Source organism: Antennarius striatus, chromosome 13, assembly GCF_040054535.1.
Source record: "Antennarius striatus isolate MH-2024 chromosome 13, ASM4005453v1, whole genome shotgun sequence".
Taxonomy (NCBI): domain Eukaryota; kingdom Metazoa; phylum Chordata; class Actinopteri; order Lophiiformes; family Antennariidae; genus Antennarius; species Antennarius striatus.
The window spans coordinates 21259935-21278008 of record NC_090788.1 but is presented as its reverse complement, the minus strand read 5'-3'; the positions used below and the strand labels follow the sequence as shown (position 1 = coordinate 21278008).

The window sequence follows — 18074 nt, the reverse complement described above, 5'->3', positions numbered from 1 at the left end:
TCCATCATGGATGAGATTCCCAGAATAGATTTTCCTAAGACAATTGTGACTCTACTGTAAATTGAGCCCCCTAATTAAGAGACTGCTGACATTTGAGAAGAAATTAACTATGGTGAAACTAATGCGAATACTTTATTCCCTTCTGAACAGCAGAGGAAGTAAACATTTGTACCACTGGAAAGAACATGACTAAAAAAACTATTATTTATCTCAAAAACTTGTTCAGTACAATAGTATTTGTTTGGATTCAGAGCATTAATTGAAAAATGTGCAGTTGAAAAATTGAATCAAACCATCCATCAGTCCTGGAGTCTATGGCTGTATTGAGACTGGCAGCCAATAGGTGTTCCAAAATTCAGAAACTGTAGTAATACAACTTATTGTATTACTGCCTGCTATCCTAATATCAGCTCATTATATCCATACATGGGATCTACGTTTGAAGTAATAAAGGGTAAAGGACTTCCCACCAAAAAAACAAGCTTGTAAACTGTTATTGGGAAACATGAGCACCAAGCAGCAGGAGCACCACCCCTTAAATTGAAAACAAAGGAACAGTTTTGCATTTGATTTTGCTAACAACCAGGAGGAGAGACCCATCACACACGGCATCTGTACCACCCCTAAAGGGTACAGACTTGATGTGGCTCTGAATCTATATGTTTTATTCAGGGGATATGGTACAGTACAAATTCTATTCCACATTGGACATAATCCTGCTGTACATCTGTGATAGTCACCTATAAGCAGCCATCAGTTTGTACTGAGTGTGTGTGTGTCTGTGTGTGTGTGTCTGTATGTGTGTGTCTCTGTGTGTGTCTGTATGTGTGAGCATAAATAAAGAGGCACCTGGAACTATTCGACCTTCTCCTTTAGCTTTAGCTGGTGAACCATGAGCTCAACTTGGAGAAATTGGCATGAAGTACTGTTAATACACCAGTGCCATTTATTATTACTATTATCTGTAGTACACATGTCTGTCTAGAACAATGCACTGCTATTACTCTGGACATCTAAAGCATGTACTGGAATCTGATGGATCCTATGAAGATTATCCAATAACTACAGATTATGCAGGACTACAAATTATTCCCATTCAGTGTGAAATGATGCACCATTGTGCCCCAGTTCTACAGTTGAATAGTTCTATGAAGGTGTGGCAGCTGAGCACAAAACAGGCTCCTGCAGTCAGACAGTAGAAGCGAGGGTTACGAAGCGTTAAGGTCCAGGGGGCTGCAGAGTAAAGGAAAAGGCAGACGAGCACACAGCTGAGTCACCTGGTATCAATCACTCTGACAAAATACTCTGACTGAGTCAAAATGAGAGATCCCACAGATAAAAGCAACTGAAAGAGCGAGAACCAGCCAGCACACCGAGACCAAGTGGGGGAAGCTAACATATATACAATCACACTCTACGAATATTTAACAAACACTGATATCATCAAGTAAATCTCCTTCTACAAAAAACTAATAACATGATGATAGATTGTAGATAGTGCTCAGCTAACAGTCTGTAGTGGCTCGCCGATGTACAGTCTTTTGAGATGCCTTATAAAGGCTGATGTAGATGCAGATCCAACAATCAGACATTGAATTTTGTAGTTTCTTTATTTGGGCCTTGTGTTAAGTTATTTTACCCAAAGGTCATGTCACATGTCTGAATGTTATTATCACTCTGTATTCTGGACTACACAAACATAAAACGTCATGAAGGAGACGTGTGAAACAGCTTGGCGCAAACATAAACTCAAAGTGAAATTAAACTGAACCAAAAGCAGCTCCTTCAAGTGTCATGGATCTTTCAGGTTCTTACTGGTTTTTGTCACATTTTTTTTCTTTAAAACATATAGCAAATTACAGACAAAGACTATAAAGGGTAAGAAAACAGACAATAAAAATTAAAATGCACCTTCAGGGAGAAGACACTACAGCCATAAGAAATCCATGTTAGATTTACTTCCTCTTCTAGTCTTAGTCTTTTACAAATAGGTCAAGGTCTTATAATTATCTTTTATATATACAGTATATATATTATTTTATTTATATATATATATTTATATCTATATATCTATATATATATATATATATCTATATATATCTATATATATATAGATATATATATATATATATATATGTATATTAATCAAAGCTTATCTGTACATAATAACAGTTATTTTATCTTAGTGTGACTATTATAAATTCAGATCTTATCAATCCATCAACACTAGGTTTATACTTGTATGTTATTCTTAAATTAAAGCTCATAGTGCAAACTATGCTGTGGGGGAAAAAAAACCAGAAACAACTGAACACCAGCAATTAACCTGCAGACAACGAAGAATATGTGGCACCAGACTTATTACACAGCAAGGACATTGTGGGAACAAAACAATAGGAAGCTTTTACAAATACGCAGTCAGCAAATACTGTATGTTGTTGATGTTACTTGTCTCATCGCTAAAGTCTCTGTCAAAGTCACGGTCACAAACCTGGCTGTCACAAGTTAGCACAAAATGCTAAAGTCTCAAAAATCCAATGACACTGTGGAGTGTGAAATCCCCAGGCTTGTGTTGCATCAGCCTGGTAATTGTACCTGATGATAATTAATAATGAGCCACCAGCGAGGCGTTCAAGCGCACCGTCTCCGTCGCACCCCCGTGGCATTTGACAATGGCAACGTGGAGACAGCGGTTACACATGTGAGATGAAAGAAAACACGACACAAACTGGGAATTTGTGCAACGTTCAAGCTTCATCAGATGTGCGACTGCCTTTGTAATATCTTTAAAAAAAAAGAAAGAAAGACTTTCCTTAAAATACAGCTAAGTGCTGCTCGATAATGATATAGGAGCTTTAGCTGAGAAGGTTTTAGGGGTCTCTCCAGAGAGCACTAGAGATTAGCAATTTCTCTACAGATGAAAAACCCTGCCTATATTGAAAAGATTATTAAAGTTTCTTTGGAACCTACAGGAAGACCAGTGGAAATGTGCTTGGAGGAGTTATTGTGTCGGGAGTTTGGATTGAATGAACGCACAATTAGGAGAAACTTGAATGAGACAAGTGAGAAGACTGCAGGACAGAAGCATCCATGACAAACAGATTGGTTTCTATCAGGATACAGAACCTTCATGTTCACTGTGAATAAACATTACACATTTGCATTGTTAATGCATAGATACCACTGTACTTTAATGGCAATCAGAAGATCATGGCTTCACTTTCCGGAATTTGAATTATTCTTACCAATACTTCCTCTTTGATAACAAGTATGGTTAGTCAAACATTACTGGATTAAATGGAAATTGTTGGATTAAAAAGCCTTTCCTTCGGAGGAACACTTTCATCACAATTTAGCTTCCGGGAATACATTTCTGTGAAGTCATGTCCACCTAGATGGATAAGTGACTGTCATCTGCTATCTTGCTAGTTAATGCTTGACAACCACTTAGCATTTAGTGATTCTGACCTCGTGACAGGTAGACTGTCATCCTGCTTTAGTTGGAGCAACAATACCTGTCAGGGCTTCTGTCAAACTCAGGTTCTGTCAAACAAGGCTGGAACGTGACAGAAATCCTGCTTTAAACACAGAGATTTCCACTTTACCCAGAGACGGTGAACAGAGGTAGATGTAGCAGAGCTCCTTCAAAGATCTCTGTGGAGAATCACAGATGTCTCTTCACATAAATTACTCTTCAAATCATCCATATTCTGTGAGAATATTTGTCAAAAAAGAGATCCTGGTTTTATTTTTATTTTTTCTACAATGAAAGGTCATCTATGAATATATATTCTAATTCCAATGAACTGTAACTGATGTCTGCTCATTGAGTTATTTTATATTCATCTATTATTATATCAGATCATAATCACTGGGTGTCACACTTGTGCATCAGAAATGATAATAAAATGTTCTGTTGTTGTGTTGGGCATAGTCAATTTTAATTCACAATGTATCTCTTAGTGGGATACTTTTCAATTATTTCTGAAGAAAGAAGCTTCAGGTGTCAAAATAGAAAAAAATCAAGCATATAAATAAAACAATATTTGGATTAGGAATGATTTAGTATAAGGAAGGATTTAACATTTTGGTTTCATATTCTTGCATACCGTACAAGATGTACTTGTCTTTAGCCAGACCAACAACTAAAATAAATACAAATACATCAATCATCCTTATTTATATTTTGACATGTGATAAATACAGAGATGAGGAAATGCAGAATGCAGAATTTATTTTTCACTCAACACACATTTTCAGTCTGTGAAATCTCACAGACTGTGGTTCAGACTACGCATTGGGGTTTGCGTGTCTTTAAATGAGAGATGCTTTGGTAAAAAGTATCTCTACTCCACAGTTTAACTAGTAGATGAGCTTCTCTAAGCCACTTCAGGATTTCAGGATACAAAAAAACCCCCAATTGTTAGTTTGCAATGAATGAAAATGAATCCACGTGACAAGTCTTCCATCTGACATACAGGCTTTGTGATTCAGTGGATGGACAGACTGGAGCTGAGTGGTTTGATAATGGATCTAGGTGGAGGTGGAGGATTATCAGATTCTATAACGCTGTGATCTACGATTTACTGCCTTTTCGGCTCATTGCCAAGTGATGGTGAGATAACTGTTGAAGGCTCCCAGGGAGGACTGGGTTACCTCCACCGGTATACAGAACTATAATTTAAGATCACTGCAGAGAACGTTCAGTGGGGTAGATTTGGCTTCCAGTTGCTTATTGCCGCTGTACATGCACATGATGCTCTGGGTGGAGATACAAATTTAATTCACCTTATCTATGTCCTTCACCATGTAAAAAATAATCATCATCAAAAACACGTTTCAGTCAACATGGACGTCTCCTTTCAAGAAGAACCAACTAAAACACGTGACGAGATATAATCATACTGGGGCAGGTATGCTTTAGACTCTGAAAAGATTTTACTCAAATAAATTCAATATCTTCTTTTGTGTGTTTAAATATCTTGAATATGAATTTGGTAGATTATGATAATGAAGAATTTGTCCTTATTAGTAACTGACATAACACTGACAGCTTTACTATAGATGTCACAAAACATGTTTGATACTGTTTATTAGAATGATATCAATGTTTCTAAAATGTAAATTAAAATAGATCATAACTGACCTAGTGGTCAATAATGACTGAACCACTATCAACTTTTATAGAAATGTGTGTCGCATATCTCTGTGTTTCATTTGGCTTCTTGGTGGTTTAAAAAAAGCCACCAGAGAACGTTATCTTCCATCCCAGTGTTTGTGCACCACATTGCTTGGTTGTAAAAGTGTTGCAAAAGCAATGAAACATTTGTGGATATGTGAAATGTTCATATTCAATCACAAAATCACACTCATAGTCACACCAACGCTTATTTTTTTTCCGTCATTAATTGAAATGCACTGCAAGATTTTTGAATATTGGACTAAAGAGCCGATGAAGACTCAAGGAGAACATCCCAACCGGTCTGGACTCAAACCAAGAACCTTTTGCTGTGGAGCATCAGTAGTTACACCCATTCCACAGTGCTGCACAGAAATATGGATTCAGTTGACCTCAAAAGTGTCAAACATGTAAAAAAGAAAAGCAAAAGAAAACCTTCATCATACACTGGTGAGCCATTCTGACGCGTCTAATTGAAAGTCGTGTGAATGAGCTCTTGTTTGTGAGCCCCAATCTCCTCGAGCGAAGCAGGAAAACAATCCATTCACACAGAAAAGACTTCTATTTTCTGGGCTCAGTTTCTCATATCTTGACAGAATGGGGACAGTCTAATTTGATATATGGCGATAAAAATTTAGCTTTCTCAGCAGAACATTACAAAATATCAAAAACGGTTTTTCTCAGGCCCTTAATTATTGCAAGACGATGGTTTGATGATGAAAAATAAATGCCTCTTGTTACCAGCGAATTGGTTATTTGAATATTTGACGAATTGTATCAGAGACATTAAAATTAAAGGGGAAAGTGAAATGCTTTGCTATCTGGCAGGGCTGGGTGTGACTACATTACTGAGGAAATGTTGAACGTATGACTCAACATCCAACCATGTTTTCATGTCCAAAATAGACCCACAGCCTGGCTCTTGGGAATATATGTGATAAATATGTGACTGCTTATTATATGGGAGGAAAAAATCATATCTGGTTTAATATAAATTAGATTCTGGTAAATTTTGAAGACACATTTGAATTTATATGCTCATGCTGCTGCAACGATTAACCTGTAAATCAATATCAGGCTAACAGAGGCAGTCTAATGAGCGCTATCATTACCATATTTATGTGTGATCATGTCTTTGAATAATGAAAAAGGCATATTTCAAAAAAGTAACCTTGCAATAATTAACCAGCAACTCACATCCTCCCACATTTCTCAGTTTGAACAAAAAGGTTGCCAGGCTGTCACCGGTCTGCTGCAACAAAATGTGTTTTCACAGGTACGCATCATCCCATGTTTGACTGTCCTGACCAGGTGTGGAGGCAGGATTTCACTTTTGGGTTTCAATTATACAAGTTAATTAAACAGTTTTGACATTTGTAGTTTCAAAGGAGTTTTGCTATAAGACAAATAATTCTGTGTTTTCTAAAGCATTTAAATTCCAGAGCTATCTTAATAGTTGGTACATAATACTGCTGAAATCAGGTGGAAATGAAAGAGCGCTATTTTAGTAATTCTAAGTAAAGTTAACCAGCACCTCCCACTGCCAGTTCACACTCTGAACTTTTTAGTCCACATGGGTTTTGAACCGACAACCCTCCGACTGTCAGGCTGTGACCCAGTGGACGGAGCTACCGCCCACCTGTTGGTAGGTTATTCAGTTTGAATGCAGGCCTGGGGAGTGTATTTTATGCCACTTCTGGTGCTCTGGCTTTAATCCACAATCAGAGAAGCATCTAAACTGGCCGTAGGTGTGACTGTGAGCTGGCTGCTTGTTTGTCTTTCTTTGTGCCGGACATGTAATGTACTGTTGCTTCACTCCCATTGGTTAAGCTCCAGATTGCCGCTGACCTGTCTCCACATGAATCAGTGCCTCTATGTGATACTGAGTGGACCTCAGCTGTTGTTAAAGCGGTTGTAGTGACTAGGTCAAACTTCATTAGTATAGTCTTTACTAGCTATTGTTATATTATACATTGTACTGTATTTTTTAGGAAAGGCCAGTAGAATAACATGGATGTCTCCTTTCAAGAAGAACCATTACGTGTTCATGACACATCAAGCAAACTGCTTGACAAACAGCTTTGTACACACTGAGGGCATCACTTTTTATTGTACCTATTATAATAGGCAACCAAGGACTGTGTGAGTTTCTGTGTACACCTTTACATGAATGCCTTTGTTTGTTCTCCGGTTTCCATGTGTGTGTGTGTTTGTCTCCTTTCTACATCACTACTACTGACTGAGGCGAACAGAAGCTCGGTCGTGATGCTCTCCCTCCTTCCCTCCAGCCTCTTTTAGCTATTCTGACAGCAGAATCATTTTTTTCCCCTGTTCCTCCACCTTCCTCTGGTGATGGGTACCATTAACTCCCCAGAATGTGCTGCTTACTCCGCTTGAAGCCTCCCCACCTCTGCTATCGCTGCTCATAATTTAATTGCGGAGCATTCCCCTATTTTCCCCTTATTCGCCTCATTCATTTAGAATGCATGACCTTTCCTGAGAACAAAGATCAATCAATACGTGTTTTCCCTCATCAAGTCCCTTTGAATTAAAACTACTGAGTGAATTAAATGACTCTCAGATAGAGTTATGAAAAAAAATAAATTTGATATATATATATATATATATATATATATATATATATATATATTCCGGAGGAAGTGCACATAAGGGCTATAATTCAGAATCCAGGTTTGGAATAAGGCCAATCATTGGAAGTCTTTTTGTGTTGAAAAAATATTGCAGGACAAAATCAATCCTCCATTTTGACTCCCTATTTTAGGTGAATGTGAAACCTCTGCTTGTATTATACATATTATTAGCGTATTTCAAAAGATCACTAAGTTGATGTGGCGATTGCTTTCTGAAAACTGGCATTTACCAGCAAACACTTGGAAACAGCTGGGCTTGGGGGGGGACCCTCTGAGGAAAAGCTGCATTATTGATTAGATCTCCTGGAAACACCTGCTTCTGCATCTGAGATCAGCTATAGTTCCCCCATGTGCTGCAAAAGCTGACTAGCTGCTCACCCTCACCAGTCAGCAAACAGTCAGACCATCTGTGGCACCAACAGAACAATATGGTCAGCCATGTGTCCTGACGTTTCTGGACTGGAGAACCGCTTGATTTGAAGTTATCCACAGGCATACAAGTAGTCCTCAAGATACGTACATCTGACATTTGTGGATACAAACAACCACTCTGCCATATAAGACTTCTGTAGCTCCCGCCCAACAGCACGCACGTATCTCAGTACGTCAGGCTTCGTACCCCGTCAATACTTTACTGTTTATTACACCGGATAAAGCAAAGGCCGGTGGTTTGGGCCAAAAAAAGGCCAAAACAAAATTAAAAAACCATGGCACCGGTCCCCAACATTTTTTGTGACACGGACTGGTTTGACGTCAGACAACATGTTCACTTACTGCCCTGGTGTGGTGGATAAATATATTAAAAAAATAAATTAAAAAAATATGTATATATATGTATATATATATATATATATATATATATATATATATATATATATATATATATATATATATATATATATATATATACATACTTTTAATTTCATGTACTGTACTGATTTCTCCAGGGAAGGGAAATTAAGAATTAACTGCAACAAAATAAAATGATACGAGCATGAAAACTGATATTTGCATGTACAAGCAAGTACAGCTATAGTTTCATAAGAGGGGAACAGATCTCAGTATTAAAGACTAAACTATTTCCTCGAGAAAACAAAATCGGAAATGTGCAACACATTGACTAACTGTGATCGTTGATGCATGTTGGGAAGAAATATCCTGTCTGATGTGCGCGCACACGCACACACACACACACGCACGCACGCGCACACACACACACACACATACACACACACACACACACACACAAACACATACACACACCACCAGAGAAGGAAATGGCACTAGTGAAGTGAAACAAGCTGCTATAGAGGGAAAAACAGGGCACAAAAGGAATGTTATCCTCTGCATTGAAAAGCTGTGAAGAATCCTCAGAGTATGGAAACACACACACACGCACGCACGCACGCACACACACACACACACACACACACACACACACACACACACACACACACACACACACACACACACACCTCAGACAAAGGTTTTGTTTTCACAGAGAAAATGATGTCCTTCATGCCTAAATTACCCCCCCTTTGTCTTACAAATTACATTTTCACACAATTCATTTGCAAAAGGAAATTCATTACACAACAGGCCACATTATCCCTGCCTGCATTAGGTTCAAAGAGGTTTTTTTTGTTAAATACTACGTGTATGTTCCACACTGAAGTGTAAGGAGATGGCTGCACAATGTCATCATGGCTTTGCTCATATTCACAGTATTTAGTGTTTGCTGCTCCAGGTCTCCAAATAGAAACACAATGAGGTGTGTTGTCTTCTTAAAGCAGTGTGACTCACATAGAGATGGTCCTACACAACACTCTCTAGTCGGATTTACAGCCTTTGACTCTCTCCTGTTAACTTCAATAAAATTATCCATTCCTCTTGAAATATCACTAAAAGCATGACGTAAAAAAGTAATAATAAACATAAAAACTACATATTAAAATTATACTATTCAAGGAAAGATTGTGTTTTTGCTTAAATGTTACAGAAATCAAACCAACTACACAAAAGTCAGTATTTGACTGATGTGTTCTCTATTATCATGTTTGCGACTTTTCCTCACTGAATTGAGTTTTTTGAATTCAAAATGAATCAAAGGGGTTCATGGCGAATAGAGTGATTCTAAACTCTCTGGCTACTCTGATGACGGCAGTTGAAGAGTAACATACATGAAAGAAAGCTTCTGATAAATCTGTAGGAGACTTCCTATTTCCAAGAATTTAAGTATTTGCAGATCATGACTTGGAAGCCAAATGCAATGGTAAAGTCACATCACTGCCAAGCTCATCAGTTTTTCATGTCAGAAAAAACTTTTTAAAAAATTAAAATAAAATAAAAAATTGCTTACATTCCACAAACCAAACTAAGATGGTATTCAGAAGAACATTATTATGTGTGTTTCATTGAAACATGGTCACATCCTTTTCTTTGGCTAATTAGAGGATATGAAGAAATATACTTCAAGTAATTGAAGTGAACAAATCCTGGACAAAATGTAATGGTTACTTTCTGAGCGATGCTGCGTTTATGGAAATGTGTGACGATTTTGTCGTCATTCTGCTGAAAATCAAAGCAACAAATGAAACAACTATTCAAGAAATACAGGTGAAAACATGACCCTCGTGGTTTCACAAAAATGTGCACTAACTTTTATAGATAATACACTCAGTTGGCATTTAATACGCAAACTGCAATGCTGCTAAATGCTAAGCATCCCATTGAAGCAATTATACAACAAGAAAAAACGTAAGTGACACGATTGAAACCTGACTGTGCCTCCCTCTGAATTAAATTAATCTGGGCACTTCAATGACTAATGATGTTGATATGTAGTAATTAATTAGAATACATTATGCCTGATATCTCTCAGACACAAGTGACGGTGATACACACCGACTCCCCACCTCTACCTCTGCAGATCAGCGACACAGGTGTGAGAGCAAACATCCACCTACTACAAATTATTAATGATTCAGTTTAAAGAGGTTTTTCATCTTCTTTGTGATTAATGATGGAGGACAGAACAGCAGAAACCATTCGATCAAAAACATGCTGCACCTGTCTGAGGCTCTCTGATCACCTTTACCTGCTGCAAACTCCGTATTAAGAAGCACTAAAAGCAAATGGAAGCTCCACGGCGCTCTAATCTTCCCTTTATCTTCCCCTGTGCCCCTCGGTTCCTCTGCGTCTCCTGTGTCTCAATCACACACGTTGCCGCGTTCAGACCCTCTCCCTTCTGCTAACCCTCTCCCATACTTTCTGTGAATGCTTTTCACTTCATTCTCACAGCCCTTTGTGTTTTTGTGTGGGTGGTGGGGTGAAGCAGAAAGTTTGAGTGAGCCCTAAAGCACACACACACACACACACACACACACACACACACACACACACACACACACACACAAACATCTAGATCAGCGCGCCGCGTTCACACAAACACACACTACTTTTGACACGTCTAACAGCCAAACAACACCCCACACTCCCACACTGTGATTTTAGAAGTGCATTTGGCCAATAAATTTGAAAAGAAAGCTTGCTTAGAGGCTTCCCAAAAGTACACAGGCCACAGAGCAGGTCATTAGAAATGCTTTCCTCTAACATTATATGCTTCATTTTATCTAGCCAGAGCTTTAGCTTTGGCCCCAATCAGCATCTCTAAATGTACTCTCAAAACCAGACCCCATCTGATTTATAGTAATTGGCTTTCAGTACCCGAGTGGTTCCCTCAACAGATGTGAAATCCTTTTGTATGCATTGACTGCCAGTATAGTCTCAACTACGGAGAGGGGAAACGTTCAACAATCCCTTTTTAATGTTATGTCCAATTAGGTTTAATGGAGAAATTCGCCTTATTTTGCCTTTAAGACATATTGTCTACATCATATGATATTGCTGGAATTCTCTCTGCCACAGAGGCATTGTGTAAACTGGAAAAAAAAGAAAAAAAAGAGAAAGTCTTGTTTCAGCACTTAAAATGGGTCACAAACTGTGTTTTTCCACTGCTGTTTCAGCATCCAGTCCCTGGTGCTGACGGGTAATAACACACACCGATCCAACATACAAGCACAACACTAAACAATAAAAACTGAAACAAGACTCTCCTTAGGTCACAAACGTCCTCTTAGGATTCAAGTGTCCATGAAATGTGTTATACACACACTACAAATGTGTGTCATATCTTCTCATTTGCATCTGCTGTTAGTATGAAGAACCAGACATTTCTTCAAATTGGGAATTGGGGGTCCTGAATCAGTGAATCGGTGCATCGGCACAGAGGAGACTGTGTTGTAGCTGAAAAGCCTCAGTGGTGATTCCAGACAAAAAAAAGTCCATCACTGCCCCGTCTCTTCCTCCTGTGTTTTGTGGAAGCTTTGGGAAGCAGCCAAACTATATTCAGCCTTCAAACTGAAGGTAGAATCTACTCACTAACGGCTTGGTCTGTGCACACGTTGGACATGTTTTGGCACGGATTCAGAGAGTTTACAGCTATGGAGAAGATGGATGAAAGAAAGTAGAGCGGCCAGACTGAGAGCTGTGTGGCTGCAATTAAAAAAAAAAGGTATGAAAACTGTGTACGAATACAATGAAGATGTAAAGTAAGTAAAAAAATAATGAAAATTATTGATAAAACTCTGCAGAATGTATCGCACTCAGCTATTAAAGAGTATTTCTTTTCTCATACACATTTTTAATCCATTAGTGTGACTGTTTGTTTTTTTCTGGAGAACTCAATGGAGATATTAACTGTCCCCACCAGCTGATTACATTAATACAACATCATAGTGACTCCTCGTCTTTGTTATCCAATCATTGTGTCCATTTCTATTTGATGCTCTGTCTCCACCTCTGGTTCATTCACACTGCACACCCCCCCCCCCCACATCCCACCCCAGTCTTCTTATATTTGTCAACTCGATCATTTCATTAGCCTCACACCACCACCAGGGCTTGGACCCCATGTGTGTGTGTATGGGGGGGGGGGGGTATCTACTGCTGCTACTGAGGTCAGATCTCCCTCCATCAAAAAGCCTCTCTGTAGAGGATCAGTGCTGAAAATGTTCTGACAGACTCAATTATAACATATCACTTGCAGTAATAAAATAAATAGCTTAAACTAATTTTTCCTCCAAATTGAACTGTATTTGCTGAATGCTGAAGTTGAGCTACTTGTCTGCTCATCTGTGCCTCCTTATCAAATAGACTGTTTGACTCTCAAAATGCAGGCTTCTTCTTCTTCTTTTCCTTTCGGCTTTTCCCTTCAGGGGTCGCCACAGCGAATCAATTTCCTCCATCTAGCCCTGTCCTTTGAATCCTCTTCTCTCACACCAACTACCTTCATGTCTTCCCTCATTACATCCATAAACCTCCTCTTTGGTCTTCCTCTAGGCCTCCTGCCTGGCAGTTCAAAACTCAGCATCCTTCTACCAATATATTCACTATCTCTCCTCTGGACATGTCCAAACCATCTCAGTCTGGCCTCTCTGACTTTATCTCCAAGACCTCTAACATGTGCTGTCCCTCTGATGTACTCATTCCTGATCCTATCCATCCTGGTCACTCCCAGAGAGAACCTCAGCATCTTCATCTCTGCTACCTCTAGCTCTGTCTCCTGTCTTTTCTTCAGTGACACTGTCTCTAGACCAAACAACATCGCTGGTCTCACCACAGTTTTGTACACCTTTCCCTTCATTTTAGCTGAAACTCTTCTATCACACATCACACCTGACACTTTCCTCCACCCGTTCCATCCTGCCTGGACACGCTTCTTCACCTCTTTTCCACACTCTCCATTGCTCTGGACTGTTGAGCCTAAGTACTTAAAATCATCCACCTTCTTGATCTCTTCTCCCTCTAACCTCACTCTTCCACTTGGGTTCCTCTCATTCACACACATGTACTCTGTCTTACTGCGGCTAACCTTCATTCCTCTCCTTTCCAGGACAAACCTCCACTTCTCTAGCTTCTCCTCCACCTGTTCCCTGCTCTCACTACAGATCACAATGTCATCTGCAAACATCATAGTCCATGGAGATTCCTGTCTAACCTCGCCTGTCAGCCTGTCCATCACCATGGCAAACAAGAAGGGGCTCAGAGCTGATCCCTGATGCAGTCCCACCTCCACCTTGAACTCCTCTGTCACACCTACAGCACACCTCACCACTGTCTTACAGTCTTCATACATGTCCTGCACCGTTCTAACATACTTCTCTGCCACTCCAGACTTCCTCATACAATACCACAGTTCCTCTCTGGGCACCCTGTCATAAGCTTTCTCCAGATCTACAAAAACACAATGCAGCTCCCTCTGGCCTTCTCTGTACTTCTCTATCAACATCCTCAGAGCAAATACTGCATCTGTAGTACTCTTTTTTGGCATGAAACCATACTGCTGCTCACAAATGTTCACTTCTGCCCTTAGTCTAGCTTCCACTACTCTCTCCCATAACTTCATTGTATGGCTCATCAGCTTTATTCCTCTGTAGTTGCCACAACTCTGCACATCTCCCTTGTTCTTAAAAATGGGCACCAGCACACTTCGCCTCCATTCCTCAGGCATCTTCTCACTATCTAAGATCCTGTTGAACAACCCAGTCAGAAACTCTACCGCCACCTCTCCTAGACCCTTCCATACCTCTACAGGTATATCATCAGGACCGACTGCCTTTCCACTCTTCATCCTCTTCAATGCCCTCCTCACTTCATCCTGACTAATCTTTGCTACATCCTGGTCCACAACAGTCACCTCTTCTAGTCTTTGTTCCCTCTCATTTTCCACGTTCATCAACTCTTCAAAGTACTCTTTCCATCTTCCCATCACACTACTGGCACCTGTCAATAGACTTCCATCCCTATCCTTAATCACCCTAACCTGCTGCACGTCCTTCCCATCTCTGTCTCTCTGTCTTGCCAACCGGTATAGATCAGTCTCTCCCTCCTTACTGTCCAACCTAGCATACAAGTCATCATAAGCTTCTTGTTTGGCCTTTGCTACCTCTACCTTCACCTTACGCTGCATCTCCCTGTACTCCTGTCTACTCTCCTCAGTCCTCTCAGTGTCCCACTTCCTCTTGGCTAACCTCTTTCTCTGTATACACTCCTGTACCTCCTCATTCCACCACCAAGTCTCCTTATCTACTTTCCTTCCAGATGACACACCAAGTACTCTCCTACCTGTCTCCCTGATCACATTAGCTGTAGTTGTCCAGTCATCTGGAAGCACCTCCTGACCACCCAGAGCCTGTCTTAACTCCTTCCTAAAAGTCATGCAACACTCTTCCTTTCTCAGCTTCCACCATTTCGTCTTCTGCTCTGCCTTTGCCCTCTTCATCTTCCTCACCACCAGAGTCATCCTACACACCACCATCCTATGCTGTTTGGCTACACTCTCACCTACCACTACTTTGCAGTCACTGATCTCTTTCAGGTTACACCGTCTACACAAGATGTAGTCTACCTGTGTGCTCCTACCACCACTCTTATAAGTCACTCTATGTTCCTGCCTCTTCTGGAAGAAAGTATTCACTACAGCCATTTCCATCCTTTTTGCAAAGTCAACTACCATCTGTCCTTCTGCGTTCCTCTCCTGGATACCAAACCTGCCCATCACCTCCTCATCACCTCTGTTTCCTGCACCAACATGTCCATTGAAGTCTGCTCCAATGACAACTCTCTCACTTCTAGGCATGCTCTGCATCACTTCATCAAGGTCCGACCAGAATTTCTCCTTCTCCTCCAGCTCACATCCTACCTGTGGAGCATACCCGCTAACAACATTGAACATCACACCTTCTATTTCTAGCTTCAGACTCATCACTCTATCTGACACTCTTTTTACCTCCAGGACATTCCTAACAAACTCCTCCTTCAAGATAACTCCTACTCCGTTTCTCTTCCCATCTACACCATGATAGAACAACTTGAACCCTGCTCCTAAACTTCTAGCCTTGCTACCTTTCCACCTGGTCTCCTGGACACACAGTATGTCTACCTTCCTCCTCTGCATCATGTCAACCAACTCTCTACCTTTTCCTGTCATAGTTCCAACATTCAACGTCCCTACTCTCAGTCCTATACTCTTGGTGTTCCTCTTCTCTTTCTTCGTGCGAACGCACTTTCCTCCTCTCCTTCTTCGACCAACAGTAGTCCAATTTCCACCGGCGCCCTGTAGGTCAACAGCGCCGATGGCGGTCGTTGTTAACCCGGGCCTCGACCGATCCGGTATGGAAGTCATAGGTTTGATTCGCATATTTGATTTGGCAAAAGTTTTACGCCGGATGCCCTTCCTGACGCAACCCTCTGTATTTATCCGGGCTTGGGACCGGCACAATAAGACACTGGCTTGTGTCCTCTTGCGGCTACAGGCTAATATATATATATATATATATATATATATATATATATATATATATATATATATATATATATATATATAAATGTATATATATAATAATGTATATATATATATATATATATATATATATATATATATATATATATATATATATATATATATATATATAAATTTCGAAAGATAAAATGGAATTTTTACTTGCAGGTTTCCATGTTCACTTATTTCCTATTCAGTGCAGTATGATCACAGAGGTGCTTGGTAGAAAAAGCTTTGCGGTTGAGCTTCCTGTGATGCCAAATTATCATCTTACATCTCCTCAGCCAATGTTCTGGTACGGATTCAGAGATTCATAATCATTTCAGTTCAGGTAGTTTTTTCCTTGTGTTTCTTTTTTTCCTGTTCATTCTTTTCCTTCCTCCTCAAAATACCTGAAGCAGTTGCAATTTCTATTTTTCATAAAAAAAGGTTATTGAATTTGTGAAAAGTACTTGTATCCAATGCCACAGTTACAACAGTTGTTTATTTGCATTAATATCTTGAAGTGACACAAACACACACACACACACACACACACACACACACACACACACACACACACACACACACACACACACACACACACACACACACACACACACACACACACACACAAGGTGCTTTGTGGGGACCTTAGTCAATGACAAACTGATTATTTGAAATGAAAGTGTTTTTTCTAAATGTCACCATTTTCTGTGGTCTTTTTAGAGATACTTGTCATATTTTTAATAATATTTTTAAATATAAAATTGTCTCTTGTTTATGCCTCATACCTTGTAAGAGGTAACCATCCATTGTGTTTCATCTTATACTTCGTGCTGTACTGTCTGATGTACTGTCTGTGTTGTACTGCTTGTTGCACTGCCTGTGTTGTACTGTCTGTGTTATACTACCTGTGTTGTCCTGCTTGTTGTGCTGCCTGTGTTGTACTGCCTGTTGTACTGTCGGTGTTGTACTGCCTGTGTTGTACTGCCTGTTGTACTGTCTACCGTGGGTCAGAGAGGACTGCAATTTCACCTGTGCTGCATGTCGTGCGTACTGTATAAGGTACATTTGACAATAAAGCTGACTTTGACTTTGAAGAGGAATTCGCCCATCTCCTCCAGGGTGTTATCTCATGAGCCTAGTTCTACATTTCCATGTCATTTTTCTTATCAGACAGCATCTAGACAAACAGCATTACCAACACAGCAGTGTGGTGTCAATGTGTGTGTGTACTGTATACCTGTAGCTGCTTATATAGGAGGTAAATATGGACGCCATGGTGGTTCTTGCTATAGAATATCTCCCTTCCTTATTCACCACATGATTATTAATCCTATTTCATGTAAAGGCATGGGTTTAGAGATTAAGGTTTTTCTATTGTTTATTGTTTACAGGTCTTAGAAAGTATTTTGTTAAAGTTTAGGTTGTTTTAGTTTAGTTTCCCTATGATGAAAATCAATTGATTAATCAATTACTCAAAATCCAGCAGTGCTGTCTCCAAACCCTTCTGTTAAAATAAGGTCATGAATTTAAATGAGGAAGAAAATTCTTGTACTCGTTGCAAGATTAAAGTTACAATTTTGTGAAGTACAGCTGAGTATCTGTGCAGGTGAATATTAAGTATGACCCAGTTTTCCCTGAGAGACATGAGAGTGGGTGTGAGCACCCTCTTTTTTTCCCAGTAATTATGGTTGTTAACTGATTCATACTTGAAATTAAATTGTTTATATCTGAATGCCAAACTGCTTTTATCATCAGTGTAATTTAACCCGAAGCCGAGTCGATGAGAAACATACACAACTGACATTTCTGAATTTACTGCCAATTAAATCCAAGATATTCCCCAAAAATGGGAAAC

The 18074-nt window shown here is 39.7% G+C and overlaps 1 protein-coding gene across 2 annotated transcripts in view; it reads right to left on the bottom strand.

Moving 5' to 3' along the window:
- The window catches only part of opcml (opioid binding protein/cell adhesion molecule-like), a 222705-nt gene that overhangs the window by 15782 nt on the left and 188849 nt on the right, over positions 1-18074 (bottom strand). The window lies entirely within an intron of this gene.